Source organism: Eriocheir sinensis, chromosome 58, assembly GCF_024679095.1.
Source record: "Eriocheir sinensis breed Jianghai 21 chromosome 58, ASM2467909v1, whole genome shotgun sequence".
Taxonomy (NCBI): Eukaryota; Metazoa; Arthropoda; class Malacostraca; order Decapoda; family Varunidae; genus Eriocheir; species Eriocheir sinensis.
The window spans coordinates 1,549,683-1,567,819 of record NC_066566.1 but is presented as its reverse complement, the minus strand read 5'-3'; the positions used below and the strand labels follow the sequence as shown (position 1 = coordinate 1,567,819).

The 18,137-nt window shown below is 45.2% G+C and overlaps 1 protein-coding gene across 3 annotated transcripts in view; it reads left to right on the top strand.

Moving 5' to 3' along the window:
* Positions 1-18,137, top strand: part of LOC126985023 (FMRFamide receptor-like) — a 279,333-nt gene that overhangs the window by 136,856 nt on the left and 124,340 nt on the right. Inside the window, exon 10 of one of the 3 annotated variants that reach the window (XM_050839265.1) lies at positions 6,843-7,038. The exons of 1 other annotated variant lie outside the window; for it this stretch is intronic. The gene's annotated coding sequence lies outside the window, so the exon portion shown is untranslated. Of the gene's footprint in view, positions 1-6,817; positions 7,039-18,137 lie in introns of those variants that run through there. One more of the 3 variants, XM_050839264.1, reaches the window with a different exon arrangement.

Genomic DNA, 18,137 nt, shown 5'->3' with positions numbered 1-18,137 from the left:
GTCTCTCTGTCTGTTGTTGATGGAGATGCGCCCGAGAACCACTACTGCCATGATGCCGCCTGTGTTCGATTCTGCGGAGGAGGAGGAGGAGGAGGAGGAGGAGGAGGAGAAGGAGGAGGCTTGTAGATGTAGCTTGCGATGTTCATGTCAACTATTGCATTACTAATTATTATTAACTCCACTAATCCGTACGTGGATATTATATAGTTTTCAGTTGTACCTAGCAAGCTCTGTCCGTCTGTTTATCTATCTATCTATCTCTGTCTATTTCTCTATTTATCTATCTATCTATCTATCTATCTCTAATGTTACGCTCTCCCTCCCCACCAATATTTTTCTTTCAGGATTTTTTTGCTATATTTGTTAAGGATTGTGGTTCTTGTTCACTTTTCTCTCTCTCTCTCTCTCTCTCTCTCTCTCTCTCTCTCTCTCTCTCTCTCTCTCCATTAATTTTCATGTGAATGCGGCTTCTTTCGTTTCAAAAGTCTTTCTTCATTTTTATTTCTTCCTCCTCCCTTTCCTCCTCCTCCTCCTCCTTTTCTCCTCCAATTCTGTTTTCAATTTCCTTTCCTCTATTGTCTTAATTTTTCCTTGTTTTTATCCTCTGATCCTCCTCCTCCTCCTCCTCCTTCTTCTTTCATTCCACCTAACACTCGGCTACTCTCTCCTTACTTCCCTTTCCCACAATTTTTCGCACCCTCTTCCTCGTTTTCTCTCCCGTAATCCCAGCCTCCGTTTCTGCTTCCTTTCCTCTCGCGTTTCTTATGTCCTTGACTGAGATAATTGTCGTGTGGTTTTGTTGCTCTCCTCTTCCTCCTCCTCCTCTTCCTCCTCCTCTCACTCCATCGCTGTATATTCCTCCTCCTCCTCCTGTTCCCTGTTTCTCTTCTCTTACCTCCTCCTCTTTCCAATCCCCGTCGATTTGCTAGCTTGCATTATTTCTTCCCTATTCAAACAACCGAGGGATTTCAGAAGTCCTGCGCTCCCCTCAATACACAGCAACTCTTGAGTATTCAAAGTGAAGAGGAGTTATTATAAAAAAGGACTCCCATCATGGTTTGGGTCCACTCGAGGCTGACTCACGAGCTGCTCCGGACAAATATATCTCATCGTGTTGTGTACTTGGGAACAGATTTCTGCGGATTGCAATGTTCGAGATTTTTATTTATTTATTATTATTTTTTTTTTACAGAGAAGGAAACAGTTCAAAGGCGTAAAAAAAAGAAAATAATGAAAAAAAAGCCCGCTACTTACTGCTCCCGAACAGAGTACATAGGAGTGGCCAAAAAGAGAGGTCAATTTCGGGAGGAGAGGAGGAGGAAGGAAAAGATCAGAGGAGGAGAGGAGGAAGTCTAATATTGTTTGAAAGGATGGAAAGGGAAGAAGAGGAAGAGGAAGAGGATTTCTAAAAGAGTACTCTCCTCCTTGGTCTCCACTTGGCTGTCGGAGAGTTATCTGGGTTATGTTCCCTTGCATTTCACTACACACCAAAGGCTCCCAAACTTAGGCAAAAAAATGAGTAGAGGATTGGACATAAATTTGTGTTTTCCTATATATTTTAACCTTTTTGATGGACCACAGTTGTAGATGGATAGATAGAAAGATGGATAGATGAATGGATGGATAGACAGATAGATTGTTAGATAGATATTGATGGATAGAGTGTAATATATTTTCTCATCTTTTCTCCGAGGCCCATTTCCTGCAAGTCTAACTATAATTACTACCATTGACTTGCCCCACAAAACATAGATTACCAATTTGAATGTTTTGTCCTTCGTCCAGAGCCATGCAAACACTTACGTGAGCAGCTCCTGGACAGTGAGCCATGTTCGTTTATTTCTGAGTCGCTTTGGAGAGTCGCAGGCTGCTGTGTCCATGAGAAAGCAAACTGGCGGAGTGCCGTTCTCTGGGAGTAAACTAAAACTCCCTGACACACTCTCAGAGCCGCGTCCACTCTGTGCTGGTGCTCTCAATAGCTCTCTCGACAGCAATTTGCTCTCAAGTGAACGCGGCCCTTACATCCAAAGTGGCTCGGGGCTAAAACAGAAGGACAGGGCAACAACGAAGATAGGGAATTGAAATCATGGATGAATACAAGAAAACAAGGATACAGTTCGCTTTCTCGTATTGATGTGGGATAGTCGTGACCCGGTGTAGCTTAGGAAACTTTCTCGCCTCTATGGGGAAAGTTTTGCTATCCATCTCGTGAGGAAGGTCCGGGGGGGTGGCAGCGAGGGGGGGGCGAGGAAGGAATGGCTCAGTGACTATCTTCCCCTTATCTAAGCTCTCCCACCGCCAAGGATAAGTTCAATATGCTCGGTTATTTGTGGGCAGCCTTGTTTTAATCCGAAAGTTTATTTAGTCTCTTCCACTCCTGTTGCTTCTCTACCATCTCTCCTTCCTCCTCCTCCTTCCCCGCCTCTTCTTCCTCCTCCTCTTCCTCCTTCTCCCCCTCCTCCTTTGCAATTAACTTTTCACACCATTCACGCGTTTTCTCTGTAACCATCGAGAGAGAGAGAGAGAGAGAGAGAGAGAGAGAGAGAGAGAGAGAGAGAGAGAGAGAGAGAGAGAGACGCCTCATCTATATTTAGCGCACAAAGACCGTTGCAGGCGGCCTCTCGTTTCATTTGTTTGGCCTCGTCCGTGTGTGTGTGTGTGTGTGTGTGTGTGTGTGTGTGTGTGTGTGTTTTAGGGACATTAACCCACGCCTCCGTGAAATCCGATTGAGAGAGAGAGAGAGAGAGAGAGAGAGAGAGAGAGAGAGAGAGAGAGAGAGAGAGAGAGAGAGACGATAGGCAAGGTAGACGAGGCGGGAATGCGTGGAATAGCGAGGTGAGCGGGACACAGCGAGGGATACCGGGTAATATGAGCCCAGCCAATGATCAGCCCAATAGGGGAGGATGGCAGTGGGGAGATTGGTATTGTTTTTACGGGCATTATTTTCTTCGTTGTTATTAGTGTTGGTATTTTGTTGTTATCTTGTTATTATCTTGCTTTGTTTTTTGTTGCTTGATGCTTTTTATCGTGGATTTTGACAGATTAATCGTGGTTTTTACTTTTCTCTTGTTTCTTTTTGCTTTCCTTGTGATTTTTCATGATTAGTACCTGTTTTTAGCCTTGTTTTTCTGTTTTGTTCTACGTTCTCCTCCTCCTCCTCCTCCTACTACTACTACTTCTACTACTACTACTACTACTACTACTACTACTATTACTACTACTACTACTACTACTACTACTACTACTACTACTACTGCTACTACTACTACTACTACTACTACTACTACTACTACTACTACTACTACTACTACTACTACTACTACTACTACTACCATTAACGGGATAAGGCCGAGCACCTCACAAAAAATCCTATCGGTGTTGAAGGCTGCACATAGACAAAAAAATCCCCCCCCCCCACCACCACTAATGTTTTTTTCTTCTATTACTAAGAAAGAAAGGCTATCTGCGTCATGTATTCTCGTTATCTATGTCTCCCTCAGGCTTGTCATTCGTTTTGCACTCCGTTCTCGCGTGTAAAGTCCTTTCAACGGATTAAGGTCATCCACGTCTGTGCCTTCCAGCTTTTATTTATTTATTATTATTTTTTTTGAGGGTTGAGTATTTTCAGAACCTTCGTCATCATCTCATTGTGTTCGTCAGTTGGCACATTTTTACTTCCTTTGTCGAGTTGATATAATGTTTAACGTCAGGCTCTATAACAATGCCTCAGTCACCTTGATCCACCTTCTCCAGATATAGTTATTTTTTTTGTTGTTGTTCTGTAGCGTGTTCATCATTATCGTCATCTTCATCATTATTATCGCCGTCATTTGTCATCATTTATGGTCATCACTGTCATCAAAGTAATCCTTCCCATCCTCTTTTTTATTTATCATCATCATTATCTGCACTAAAAAACATCCTCTGTATCATCTTCTTCATCATTATCATCACTTTTATTGTTGTGTTGAGTGTTTGTGTACCATTGTCAGTTTATCATCATCGTCATCATCATCATCACCACCATGCTCAGTGCTAAGTGCTGAGCGTGGTCTATGTCGCGTCACGTCGTGTGTGCGTGTGTGGCAGCTGTCTGGAAAAGTTCAGCTGTGGAGGCGAGGGAAAAAAAACGGGAAAACGCTGCGGCTGTCTGTTGTGATTTTCAGAGGGGAGGGGAGGGGAAGGGAGGGGAGGGAGGGGAAGGAAAGTATATGAGATGGGCTGGAAAGGAATGGGAGAGCGTTGGATGGGAGGGAACGAGAATGGGGGAAGGAGATGGGTGGGCTTAGGAAGGGATGGGAGTGTTAGGTGGGATGGGAAGGGGATTGGAGAGGGGAGAGGAGGAGATGGGAGAGATGGAAGGGATGGGAGAGGCAAGACAGGGGGAAAGAGAAGGGAGGAGAGGGGAGGGGATGGGAAGGGGGAAAAGGAGACAGGAGGGGTTGGGAAGGGACAGGAGGGGAAGGGATGGGAGAGGGTAGGACAGGAGGGAAGGGGATGGCAGGAGAGGGGAGGGGATGGGAAGGGGGAAAAGGAGACAGGAGGGGCTGGGAAGGGACAGGAGGGGAAGGGATGGGAGAGGGTAGGACAGGAGGGAAGGGGATGGCAGGAGAGAGGAGAGGAGAGGAAGGGAGTTAAGGTGACAGGAGGGGCTGGGAAGGGACGGGAGGGTTGGGTGCATATGAGGGGGCAAGGAGAGGAAGGGGAGGGGAAGGGTAGGGGGAGTAAAGGAAGTTACGGGCATGGTGTGTGCTGGCAGCCGTGTGTGTGTGTGTGTGTGTGTGTGTGTGTGTGTGTGTGTATGTGTGTGTTTGTGTGGGGGGAGTTCGAGGATCCTGCCCGTGTTTGGATAAGGATGTTTTTTTTTTCGTTTTCCTTGCATCTCTGTTGTTTGTCGGTATTTTGCCCCTCCGTGTAGCCGTCGGCGCCGCTAGACTCCCATGAAGGTCCGCCGCAGCCCGTACTTTGCGCGGGGATATTGTTCTGTTTTTGTTTTTTCTCGTCTGTGTCGCTTTGTGTATTTTTCCTGCTTGTTTTCGTTGTGTTTGCTGCTGCTGCTGGTGCGGGTTCCTTCCTGTTTTTAAGTTTCCTTTTTTTATAACAAAGGAGAGAGCTTAAAGGCACAAAAAAAGGAAACAATAGTAAAGAAAAGCCCGCTACTCGCTGCTCCCAAAAAGAATCCAAAGAGGTGGCTGAAAGAGGGCTCAGTTTCGGGAGGAGTGGCGTCCTGCACGTGTTGGCGTCTTGGTAGGTTTTAGAATTTCAGCTGGATACTTGAAACTAATATGTGACTTTTTTTAATATAATTTAGGTTAGGTTAAGAAAAAGTCCTAAAATAATAAAACAAAATAGAAGGATAATTAATGATGATTGCATTCATTAACGAGAAGACCCTAGAGATGTGGAATTTTAATTGGGTCAGGAATAGGAACAAAATCAAAAGAGGATAACGAGAGGGAAAATTAGCGATAACTCTCTCAAATACGTCCTGTGAAATATGTGGAAGTCATCTAATTTCCTGTGATCACTTAATTATAATAAATGAATTCACAAGACCGAGCATCAGTAATAATAAACCAGCAGGTCACGCCATCAGTGATTTAAAGCAATTAGCCCAAAGTGTTCTTGCGTGGCTGAAGAGCGAGAAACGAGGTATTCAGGATGAGCCAAGCGTGAGGGCCGAGTGGAGGAGAGCGCGGCCCGAACTCTGAATAACTAAACTTGGTGAAAACTGAGGTCGGTATTCTCAGACCTCTCATATCAACTATCTCCAAGAGCCGGCAAGGAGATCAATCGCGTTCTTATGAGTGTTTCTGTAGGTTCATGGCACAAAAAGAATGATCAGACTACAAGAAGGGTCATAAAACTAACACGGGAAGTGCCCAATACTCTTACGAAAGCCTTAACAAAAGTGTGGGCTTTGGTGTGTGTTAGGTTTAGGAATATGCCCTTGGTGTTCAGCGTCGAGGGTCCTTCCTTGACAGCAGAGCGAAGGTGGAGCGCCGAGGAGCAAGGCATGGAGCCGATTTCACAGTCCAACACCGTGTCTTCATAACAGCCCGAACCAAACTTTAGAATCCCATACAATCCAAAATGGTGAGGTCTTCAATGCCACACTAAATACACAAAACTTTTCCAGTATAGTTTCATCAAATTTGTGAACTTAAATATAAACACCAGACAATATACACGGAAATTTCGAAGGCTCTGGTATTGGTTTTGGGAGCTTACTAACCCGTCATGGGGAACTGTGAAACTGGCCCATGATAACGAAGTGGCGGAGTTTGCCCAACCTTTGAATTGATGAAACATGGGGGAACTGGTCTTGATCAAGTGCACAAATCTAATTCCATCTGTAATCTTATTAAGAACCAATCGTGCGGAACGGCATCACAGCACTTACTGATGCATGGAGTGTCATAGATGCGAATTACGATGCTGATTTTTTTATATCGAATTAATCAGCTTTTACACGAGAATTACGACTAATGGACTTTGTGCCAGCCTGACTTCAAAGGGCTCAGGGACAAGCACGGGCATAGTCGCTGAGGGTACTGTTGATCAGCTTATGGAAACGTTGGTTCAGTGTGACTTTCAAAGAGGAACGGCTGTCGAACATTACAAACTGTTGATGGTTTTGTTGTAACATTTACTCTAAGGTTATTGATGAGGAAATAAGGCGCGTCATGTAGCTACAGCTGATGAAGATTTCTGTAATCCAAAACACACACACACACACACACACACACACACACACACACACACACACACGTAGCACAAGACACGCATTACAACTAATTCCACTTGCCCCCACCAGCACTAACACCACCTCATTCCCTAAGTGGTCAGAGTGTGCCGCGGCGTCCAGGAAGTCGCCGGTTTGTGTCCCGGCCGCCGCAACAAACAAGCTGGGAGTTTTTCAGACATCGCCGAGTGGCTTAAGACAACCCACATGCTGTCCTGAAGACCACCTATCAGCCCAGACTCTGGATTCTCTCTAAAATGGAGGATCAGAGATGAGCCTCGGGGGACAGCATGAGCCAAGTAAGATGGTGATGTTGCACTGTAGACGGCAAGAGAGAGAGAGAGAGAGAGAGAGAGAGAGAGAGAGAGAGAGAGAGAGAGAGAGAGAGAGAGAGAGAGAGAGAGAGAGAGAGAAACGACCTACACATTATGGAAGAAAAATGAAAAGATAAAACAGCGATATTTTAAGCTGCCTCTTCCTTCTTCACGAACGCTGAAGTGGGCTTGTGTTAAAAAAATACGACTAAGACAAGAGGTGTTGCCCCCGACTCGCCCACTCCCGTCGTTAACCTAATGAGAAGCTTTAAGCAAGCTGATGAAAATATTGTGCCGCAAAAACCCTAATTACAGTGTTCTGGGAAAAAAAAGGGAAAACATGTTTGGCGGGTAGAACGCTTTTGTCGCTTTTTTTTGTGTGCGTGTGTGTTTTGGGTTGAAAAGGGCCACTGTGGACGCGATTTAGAGAGAGAGAGAGAGAGAGAGAGAGAGAGAGAGAGAGAGAGAGAGAGAGAGAGAGAGAGAGAGAGAGAGGACAATGAATAGACAGAGATACAGACAGGGTAAGTAGCAGACAGATAACACAAAGAAATCTCACACCTTAAAGAGTAAAACAAGAAATCAAAGAGAAAGGAAGAGAAAGAAATGAAAAAAACATCCAAGACAGAAATCAGACAAGAGAGCAAACAACACACACACACACACACACACACACACACACACACACACACACACACACACACACACACACACACACACACACACACACACACACACATAAAAACAGAGGTATTGATGGGGTGGGATACAAACTTCCATTGCATAATCAGACATTCTTTCTAACACCCTTGACTCCATACCCACCCACTGTATAATAATTCTTTCATCTATAGTGTATCGGACCTCAAACCACGTGCCCTGAGTCTACTTATCTCCTTCCAATCACCCTGCCTGCCCCTATCCACCCTGCCCGTCAACCCATGTACCCTGAAAGCCCTATCGCATATCCATCAGTTTCCCTATCCTAATCTACCCTTCCCATCCCTTCCTCGTCCCCTGAAAGCCCTATATCCTACCTATCACCTTGCCTGCCCCTGTTCACCCAGCCCGCCAACCCATGTACCCTGAAACCCATCCCATACCCATCAGTTTCCCTATCCTAATCTACCCTTCCCATCCCTTCCTCGTCCCCTGAAAGCCCTATATCCTACCTATCACCTTGCCTGCCCCTGTTCACCCAGCCCGCCATCCCATGTACCCTGAAAGCCCTATCACATACTACTTTCCCTGTCCTTATCTATCCCACCCATCCCTTCCCGTCCCCTGAAATCCCTATCCCACACCTACCACCTTCTCTCTATCCCCATCTACCCCGCCCACCTCCTTCCTGTCCCATGAAATCGTGATGCCATAGTCCCACAGCCACTACATTCCCTATTCCTATCCGGTCTGCCTCAAGGCCTATATATCCACGTACCCAGAAAGCCCCATCACACTCCCACCGCCTTCTCTGATCCTGTCCATTAAGCCCACCAACCCACGTACTCTGAAAGCTCTTATCCCCTACCCACTTACCGCCCCCCATCCCACCCCCCGTCTCTCCGCACCCGCCCCCCTCGGCCCAGAAGAATGATGGGTCACCGAGACCTTTCTTTCGATTCAGTGCTCCTCGGGATCACGCGCTGTTTGGAATAAGAGTGAAGGGAGCTTAGGGGAAGGCCAGACGACGGAACGGGTGGAGAGAGAGAGAGAGAGAGAGAGAGAGAGAGAGAGAGAGAGAGAGAGAGAGAGAGAGAGAGAGAGAGAGAGAGAGAGAGAGAGAGAGAGAGAGAGAGAGAGAGAGAGAGAGAGAGAGAGATGGACAGACAGACAGACAGACAGACAGACAGACAGAGAGAGAGAGAGAGAGAGAGAGAGAGAGAGAGAGAGAGAGAGAGAGAGAGAGAGAGAGAGAGAGAGAGAGAGAGAGCAATTTCAATATTTTGATTAATTAGGAATAAATACACATTTATTTGAGTGTTTTACGACGTATTACCAAAATTTTTCATTAATTAAACATATGATTAGCGAGAGAGAGAGAGAGAGAGAGAGAGAGAGAGAGAGAGAGAGAGAGAGAGAGAGAGAGAGAGAGAGAGAGAGAGAGTTTCCAATCGGTTAGGGGATTTCATTGGATTACCACTGAATCGAGATTTCGGTAAAGCAATCAGCGGGAATTTAAATTAATCGTTTGAAATATGTAAAAAAATATGCATATTAATTAACTGAGTTTATTTTGACCGCCGGGCTTCAAAAAATTAAGATTAAATAACAACAGTGATTGCGCGGCGAGGTCACGTAATCACAATGCCACACGCGACCTGCTGGCCTGCCCTGAGCCGAGTGCGCGTCGCCGGCAGGCCCGCTCATCTCCTAACAATCTCTCTTCGTTTTTCGAGGTTTCTTTTCCTGCCTCGTGCTCTGTTGCGTCTGATGAAAGGCGATCAAGCCCCTTTGAAATGTTCCAGCAAAATCGTTTTCCGAGAGTGCTGTCAGAGCAGGGGAATGGGTTGGGTGGTGGGGGGCAGGGATGGAGAGTTAGCCTACATTCCTGTGCACGGCTGGCTGAGGTGACACGCTCGGGAGGCCACGCAGAGAGGCATATGTGTTAGTCTCAATATTCATTATGGTAGAGGTGGCGGTGGTGTTGGTAGTGACACGATAATGTGCTCCAACGTAAACTCTATGCAGGGTTTTTTATTGGGCAACGTCTAAAAAGGCTACAGACTCCTTACGTTCTTATGTTCTTATGTTCTTGTGTTCATTTGCTGAGGTAACCCACGCGCGAAACCGCATTGATAGGCAGTAGAATTAAGGTTAGAAGTCATGGGTTTGGTAGTAGTAGTAGTAGTAGTAGTAGTAGTAGTGGTGGTTGTGACAGGGACGCAGAAGTTAATGAAGTTTCTCCTACGTCACTTCTTCATTGGTTGATTCGGTGGTGAATCTGAAAACGGGCGAAGCGTAACGTCACGCTTTGCTCCATCGTCCATCTCAGTACGTCTGTCTCATGTAGTAATGCCTTCCACTAACTAACTCATATAGTAATGCCTTCCACTGCCAAAGCAAATTTTACGTAGTCTGCCATAACGTATTAGAGAAAACCGTGTGAGGCAGCCCCAGAGAGGAAAGGTTGTACATCGGGGTCATAAATTATGCATCCAAGATCAATTAGCCGTGAAGGTATTGCCGTGGGATATTTAAATACTAACTAGGATGATTACACCCTCTTGTTTCGGTATTATATCATTTAGGAGGGAAAACTATAATTATGATGTATATTGCATCATGTGAACTGGCAACGCTGGCTGGAGTGGGGCTTTCGAAAACGTTGGTACTCCTGACTGATTCTGCCAGTGGTGCCATTAACGGAGCTTATGAGCCAGTTTGGTATTTTTGTCTGTTTTATAATTGCGTTTGGTATATTTTTAAGCACGAACTTTCTATTACTGTGCTAAAGTAATCATGCTGAGAGGAATGAAGGTGTCCCAGATTGTAACGCGTAATGGAGGTTTTTGAATAGGCGTCAAACATATCAGTTAAACACATATTGAAGTCTGTCAGGAAAAACAACTTCAGGCATGGGAGTGAGATGGAAAGATGCACATTTCCTTAAAATTTGGCTTATTTTGTCACCATATAGTCGTTTTACATGTCCTATCTTGTTGGTATTGCTGAGAAGATCGTGTGGCAGCCCTGACTCAGCAGTGTGCCATCATCTGTGCTCATGGAAGGTTGTGGTGATATTTGAAGGCATATTTTCCCCGCTCATTTTGTCCTGCAGGGAGTCACGGTGCTCTGGAGGCTTGCAAGGTTCGTGGCGATGCAAATGTGGTATTATCAACACCCGTATTCATATTGACTCGTGGATTTTGAAAGTTAAGTGTGGCGGGAATAGGTGTCACGTGATGTTGTTTTGCCAGACGCGCCAAATTCAAACGAGGCTCAGTTGAAGGAAAAATAAGAGATCTACCACTCAGATTGTAAAAGGAAGTCAACACATGCTTTAGATGATTGTGAAATGTCTCAGTAAAGGTTTCAAATTATCGTTAACTAATGATGTGATGTTAAGAGTAGGCTAATCGAGAATCGGTCAGATTGCTAAGTAAATCAACACAGACTTTACATCACTCTAAACTAGCTAGATTGTAAAATAGCTCAATTAATGTTTTGAATTATCGTTAAGTATTATAATGATAAGACTTAAGAGTATACGAGGCTCAGTCAGGTGAAAGGGAACAAATCTACCCCTCAGATTGTGAAGTAAATCAACACATGCCTTACATAATTATGAACTAACTCGATAAAGGCTTCAAATCATCGTAAAGTATTCTAATATGTGTTTCTGATCGTTTCCAGCCTCGAGCCTCACACGAGAGGGCTTGACACGGGACACACGGCTTGGCATCACGGGGGGGTCAAGGTGAGTGTTGTTTGCCTATACGTATAGTAGTTTTATTTATTAGTATTGTTTTATGTCCACAGCATTATCTTGGCGGAAGGTAATCACCATAAGGAGGCTGCTACCTAGAGAGAGAGAGAGAGAGAGAGAGAGAGAGAGAGAGAGAGAGAGAGAGAGAGAGAGATTAGTTATATAATTTTGTTTCCTTTTTTGCTATGTTGACTTGGACTTGCCGAACATAACTAGGCTATTACCGCCAGAAGGTAATCACATTGCCTAGGAAGCACTCAGTTTTTTTTTAATAGTTGCAGTAATAAGGGTCTTCTTACTATTTTTACTATTTACTGTTTTAATTTTTACTACTTTTCATGTTTGACTATTTTTTTTACCATCTTTTTACTACTGTTTACTATTTTATTTTATTTTCTTTCCTTAGGACATTGCAGTAAAGTAGTAAAAAGTAAAAATACCACAGCAATACTCTTGGAATGGTGTGCTGGAATTCGATGCAAGTAAAATTGTATGACATTAGATCCTTTATAGAAGTAAAAAATATGTAAAGCTTCATTCGGTTCGCTTTCACGAGGTACGGTTTTAAGTTTCGCAGGTGCTACATTTAGGATGAAAAATGGTATAACGCAGTAGGGGAAAACAGAATGTACCGTATTTCTTTTCCAAACGCTTCGGGTTCTCCCTGCGAATATTTAGTCACGCGTGTGTTCCTCGTTTACGGCCCAGCAGCCTCGTAAAACTATCCCCAGGCTCAAATAACCTACGATGAAAATTTCAAAATGTACAAGTTTCTTTTCATTTGGGTGTGCAACTTAACTGACGAAATGTTTGTTAATAGATTCTACACGACATACGCATTTTTTGCCGAGAGAAAAGTGGGCCTACGACGGCAGTGATGAAATAATTGCTGCCTAATGTGTATGTGCGTGTTTGTCTCTTTCATTTACAGCATTAATGGTTCTAAATTCTAAGCTAGATATAAGTTTTTTGTGACTGAAAGACTGAAAGAAAAGTGAAGCGTATAAAATGTGTTTTCTGGGAAGTTTTGTTTTGGTTTCAGGTAGCCATTATGAAGGTAGTTTTCCTGACACACACACACACACACACACACACACACACACACACACACACACACAGTCGGAGGTTGTGTCATGCCTCCCTGGTGTGTGTGTGTGTGTGTGTGTGTGTGTGTGTGTAGGTTTAAGGTTTCAGCCGTACCCAGACATCCATCTTTTGGGGAAGGTACAGCCTGGCGATCGCGATACTAGTGCGTGGTCGGACCGTGTTGAATTTTACACACACACACACACACACACACACACACACACACACCACCACCTCATCTTTCACCACTTGCTAATTGAGAGAAAGTAGGTTTTTGCACCCACTATTACCACAAATTATCGCAATTCATCCCAGCTCACTGTACCACCACCACCACCACCACCACCACCAATCATCCCATTCTTTACCACCACCATTATTGAATTCTGCCGCCACCATGACTGAACACCATTGCAATAATTCATACAGGCTCGCCGCCTATCCCGCCAATTATCGTAGGCTATGAAACCACTGCTGCCAAGCCTACTACTACTACTACTACTACTACTACTACTACTACTACTACTACTACTACTACTACTACTTCTCATCCCTACCAACACCAGTCATTTTCGTTACTAAACTACTACTATTACGCACCTTTGTTATAAATACCTGTCCACTTTTCACCACCAATATTCCTCTTCCTCGAAACCACATCTATCGACTATACCTTTGTAACGAACGCCGTCTCTTCGCCGCCACCTCAGGTCACCCTTCGCAACACCTCAAGACGCAGGTGAGAGGAAGGGTGAAAGGGCTATATCGGTATCTTCAGAGGCATACCTGTCATCCTTCTTACCTTTAGATACCTGAGATCACTCCTCCTGTCCCCCCTCCCTCCCCCTTAATGTCCCCACGCCTTCTGCAGTGTTTATATTTTTTGCTTACAGTATAGGATGCAGCTCTAGGGAAAGCAAAAGAAGAATCATAAAAGACCTATATACTTTCCTCTTCCCCCAGTGCCTACATTCTTTTTATGCTTTTCTTGTCTCCCTTGATTTCTATTGTACTTCACTGTGATTTTTTTATAGTTTTTTTTCTCTTATCTTAATTGCGTGTCTCCCCCCGAGCACTTCCATCATATGTTTTTTCCCCCTCCCTGCCTTTTAATGTTAACTGCACTTACCTTTTAAGCGTTTTTATGGCTGCCTTTCTTTCTCCAGGGTTTTATTATTATATTGCAGATTTTAACTTTTTTGATGTGATATTTTTAACATCGATGTTTTATTCTTTTTCTCGTTCTTGTTCCACTTGTTCTTACTTTTCTCTCTCTTGTTCACGTTCTTGTTCTATATGTTGTTTATTGGTAATGTTCTTCTTTTTCTTCTTCTTGGCCTTGTTCTTGTTCATATTCCTTTAATTCTTGTGGTTTACTTTGTGTTTTCGGTCATCATAAACTCGCCACATGCTTGCCTGGATAGGGATGTCTCCACTTTGTTAAGGTTTGTTATTTAGTTTTACCTTATTTTTCCCGCTTCTTCCTTCTCTTCCCTTTCTCCCACCTCTATCATACTCTTCTTCAGACTCAGCCTTCACCTCTTCCTCCTCCTCCTCCTCCTCCTTCACCTCCTTTGCACATCAAAGCAACACTACGAACAGGAGCCTTCAAATAATTTTCCTCCTCCTCCTCCTCCTCCTCCTCCTCCTCCTCCTCCTCCTCATCCTCCTCCTCCTCCTCCTCCTCCTCCTCTTCCTCCTCCGGATAACGAAACCCTTAAACTTTCCTCATTGCTGGATCGATCTGGTATTTTTTGGAACTCTTTAAAATTCTTCCCAAGACATTTTCTCAAAGGAACGACATTCAGGAGAAAAAAAAATAAAGGAGCAATTTTGTCTAAATTAGAATTTATAAAATATATACGTTTAGCATGAGGTATAGAAGTTTGTCACACACACACACACACACACACACACACACACACACACACACACACACACACACACACACACACACACACACACACACACCGCTCCTTAGCTCAGTCGGTTTTAGCTCTGCCCTGCCTGGCTTCGCGGTTTGACAGGCGGTGGTTCGAGCCCCGCCCAGGCCTGGATTTTACCGTTGACAAGGAGTGTTTACTGTCCTCCCTTGAGCAGGAGGATGGGTCATGGGGTGTGTGGTGTGTGAGGTCCAGGCAGTACCCAGAAATCGTCTATAATGAGCCTTGTTCTTGTCGGGATGGTGCTCGCTGACGATGACGAGTCCAGCTCATGATCAGACCGTGGTGAATGACACGCTTCCTAGCTTCATAAAACCCTCAGACTTTATCGTCCTCAGTTTTCCTGCTCGTTATTTTCGTTATCGCCATCATTGTCATCGTTATGGAGTCTCATCACGCACTAATTTACATTATTACCCCATCACGTATCTCTGTTTTCCATCACAACCACGTCCGCCGCCATCACCACCACCTCCTTCACCACCACCACCATTATCCCCAACTTGGTTCTCCGTCCCCTTCCCTCCTGATCAAAGCACTACATCTTTCTCCAGTGTTCCCCTCTCCCTTCCGCTTATTAGCAGGCCTCTTTCTCCTTTCCCTTCATCCATCGGTTCTTCCCTCTCCCTTCATCCATATCAGTCCTTCCCCCTTTCCCTTCCTCCTCATCCAGCATTCCTATTTGTCCCATCTGATTTAGGTTCCTTCTTCCTTTCCTTTCCTTTATGACATTTATTTCCCTTTCAGTTACCAATGTCCCCTTACTTTTGGTCTTCTCTAATTCATTACTCTTTTTAGTCCTTTCCTTTCCCTTTTCCCGTGTCAATTGTTCCCTTTGCCTTTTCCCATGATGGGGCTTGCTGGTCGGCCAGGTGGCGCCACCATGTTTGGCCCATGCTGGCCCCCCGGAACTCATATTCTATCCTCCTTAGAGAGTTTATCTAGTGTCCGGGTTGACAAGTGATCTTAGCCTTAGGCCACTCGGCGATGACTAGAACCTTGGTCCTCCAGGACACCGCTCCCCCAACGCTGACCACTCAGCTTCCGCCTCCCCTTGTCCTTCGCTACTCATAATTCCTGCCTTCTTTCCCTTTTCCCCTCTCCAGTTCATCTTTCCCTCTCTTCTCCATCTTCACAAACCGTTACCTTTCCCTTTGCCCCGTCACAGGTTATTTTCGTTCCCATTCTGCTGTTAAATCTTTCCATCCCTTCCCCTTCATTAGAGAAACTGCAATAACACAGTGAAAGTATCCCGTAATGAACACCACTGAGTGCCGGGGATCGAACCCGAGCCTTCTGAGTAGAAGTCAGGGCAGCATACCAACTACGCCACCGATGAGCTAAAAGGTCACCGCGCCAGAGGCCACTTCTGCGGCCTATACCTGACGCCCCAGCCCCGCACTGTGGACATGAAGGTGAAGGTGACCCCGCTCACACTCGTGACTGTCGGAAAACTGCACTAACACAGTGAAAATATCCCGTAATGAACACCACTGAGTGCCGGGGATTGATTAAAAGCGATTAAAAACGTTTTCCGACAGTCATGAGTGTGAGCGGGGTCACCTTCACTTTCATGTCCACAGTGCGGGGCTGGGGCGTCAGGCATAGGCTGCAGAAGTGGCCTCTGGCGCGGTGACATTTTAGCTCATCGGTGGCGTAGTTGTCATGCTGCCCTGACTTCTACTCAGAAGGCTCGGGTTCGATCCCCGGCACTCAGTGGTGTTCATTACGGCATCCCTTCCCCTCCTCAATATCAGCAGGTGTCACTTAAAGAGCAAGATAACCTCTGTAACCCGTCTCAGTATGGCTTCAGGGCCGGAGGGGAGCACAACGGTAGCTATTTCCATCGCCTTTCTGTCCACTGCTCTTCCCACCCGGCAACTTCCCCTTCGCCTCTTTTACCTTCCTCGAACTTTTAGTTACATCTTTGAACGCCCTGTTCATTAACACCAGCTCCTCTTGACTGTATATATTGTAGGTTCCTCGATGAAAGAGAGAAGCCTTGTGTGCGAGGGTTGTGTGGAGGGCGTGGGTGTGGCTGGGGATGGTTGAGAGAGAGAGAGAGAGAGAGAGAGAGAGAGAGAGAGAGAGAGAGAGAGAGAGAGAGAGAGAGAGAGAGAGAGAGAGAGAGAGAGAGAGAGAGAGAGAGAGAGAGAACGGGTTAGGGGGTAGGGTCTTGTCAAACTTGGTCCGTTTCAGAGTTTCCTTCAGTGAACGCAATTTGGCCGGCCTTGACAAGTTGGGTGTTTTTAATCCATGACGCTCCGCCCCTGGAGATGAGGCGCGGCTCTCCTGAAGGGCCGTGGGCGAGCCTGTTATTGGCCGGCGGGATGATCTATGGCATTGCTTGTAAGGGAGGAATGCGAGGCGGAGTAGGCACGTGGGTAAGAGTGATGGCAATGCTTCTGTCAAATGTATTACTGCTATTGTCAATACTATAACGGGGGTAATAATAACAAACACTGCTGTACTATATTACTTCTCCTTTAACGTGTCCTCATTCACCTCCTCCTCGTTCTCCTTGTCCTCGTCCTCATCCTTCTCCTCATTCTCCTCCTATTCCTCCTCGTCCATTTCCTGCTTTTAATTTTCCTTTTCCTTTTCCTCCTCCTCTTCTTTCTCCTCCTCCCCTTCTCCTTTTACTACTACTACTACTACTACTACTACTACTACTACTACTACTGTCATCACCACCGCCGCCATGCTCTTTCTATGCCTTGGTGCAGGAATACGTGGGTGCTCCAGTGATCCACTATCTACAAGGTTTATTTAATTAACAAAGAGATCTGTCAGTACATACACTCGGCCTTACACCAGTCGGCTGACACGCGACAGCTACTGTGAACCAATCCTTTACCATCGGACTTAACCCCTTGACTACGGATTTCCTACGAGAACACATCATCAAGCTACAGGAAGGGAATGAAAAGTGGCTGCTACAACTCAATGAAAAAATGTAAAGTCCTGCACCTTGGGAGGGGATATCCAGCACACCAATGCCACATGGGAAGCACTCCACAATCCACCACAGAGCCAGAGAAAGACCTGGGAGTATAGCTTACCAGGATAACAGTGAATGCCAGATCAGTGCCAATCGCAGCGGACGGGTTAACCATTTATATATCTACCTTACCATCGATTTGAAACATTTAGTGATATTTGCGTTAATTAGACAACTTCTTAAATTTGTTCCATCAGTCCAATGCTCGATTAGAATTATGTGAACTATTTTTCTTTATTCATCTGTCTTTTAAACCTGGATTCGTGCTTCTGGCCGGCCGTGGAGGGTCACAATATGTATCATGATAACCTCGTGCTGCTCCCGTCCATTGCCTGGCATATCGAGGAAGCGCTCAGGCTGAAGCGGGGCATGGAGGCGTGAGATAGTGGTGTGTGTGTGTGTGTGTGTGTGTGTGTGTGTGTGTGTGTGTGTGTGTGTGTGTGGTTCCAGTCAGCTGGACGACCATTCTTCCTCCTGACTGTAACCATTTTATTTTATTTTTACTTTGTTTATTTATTTATTTTATTAGTATTTATTTATTTATTTTTATTGACGTTCAGCCTACTCCTTGTACACCACCGATCTGCTTGTCGCCGCTAATAAGACGATGGTATTAACAGCA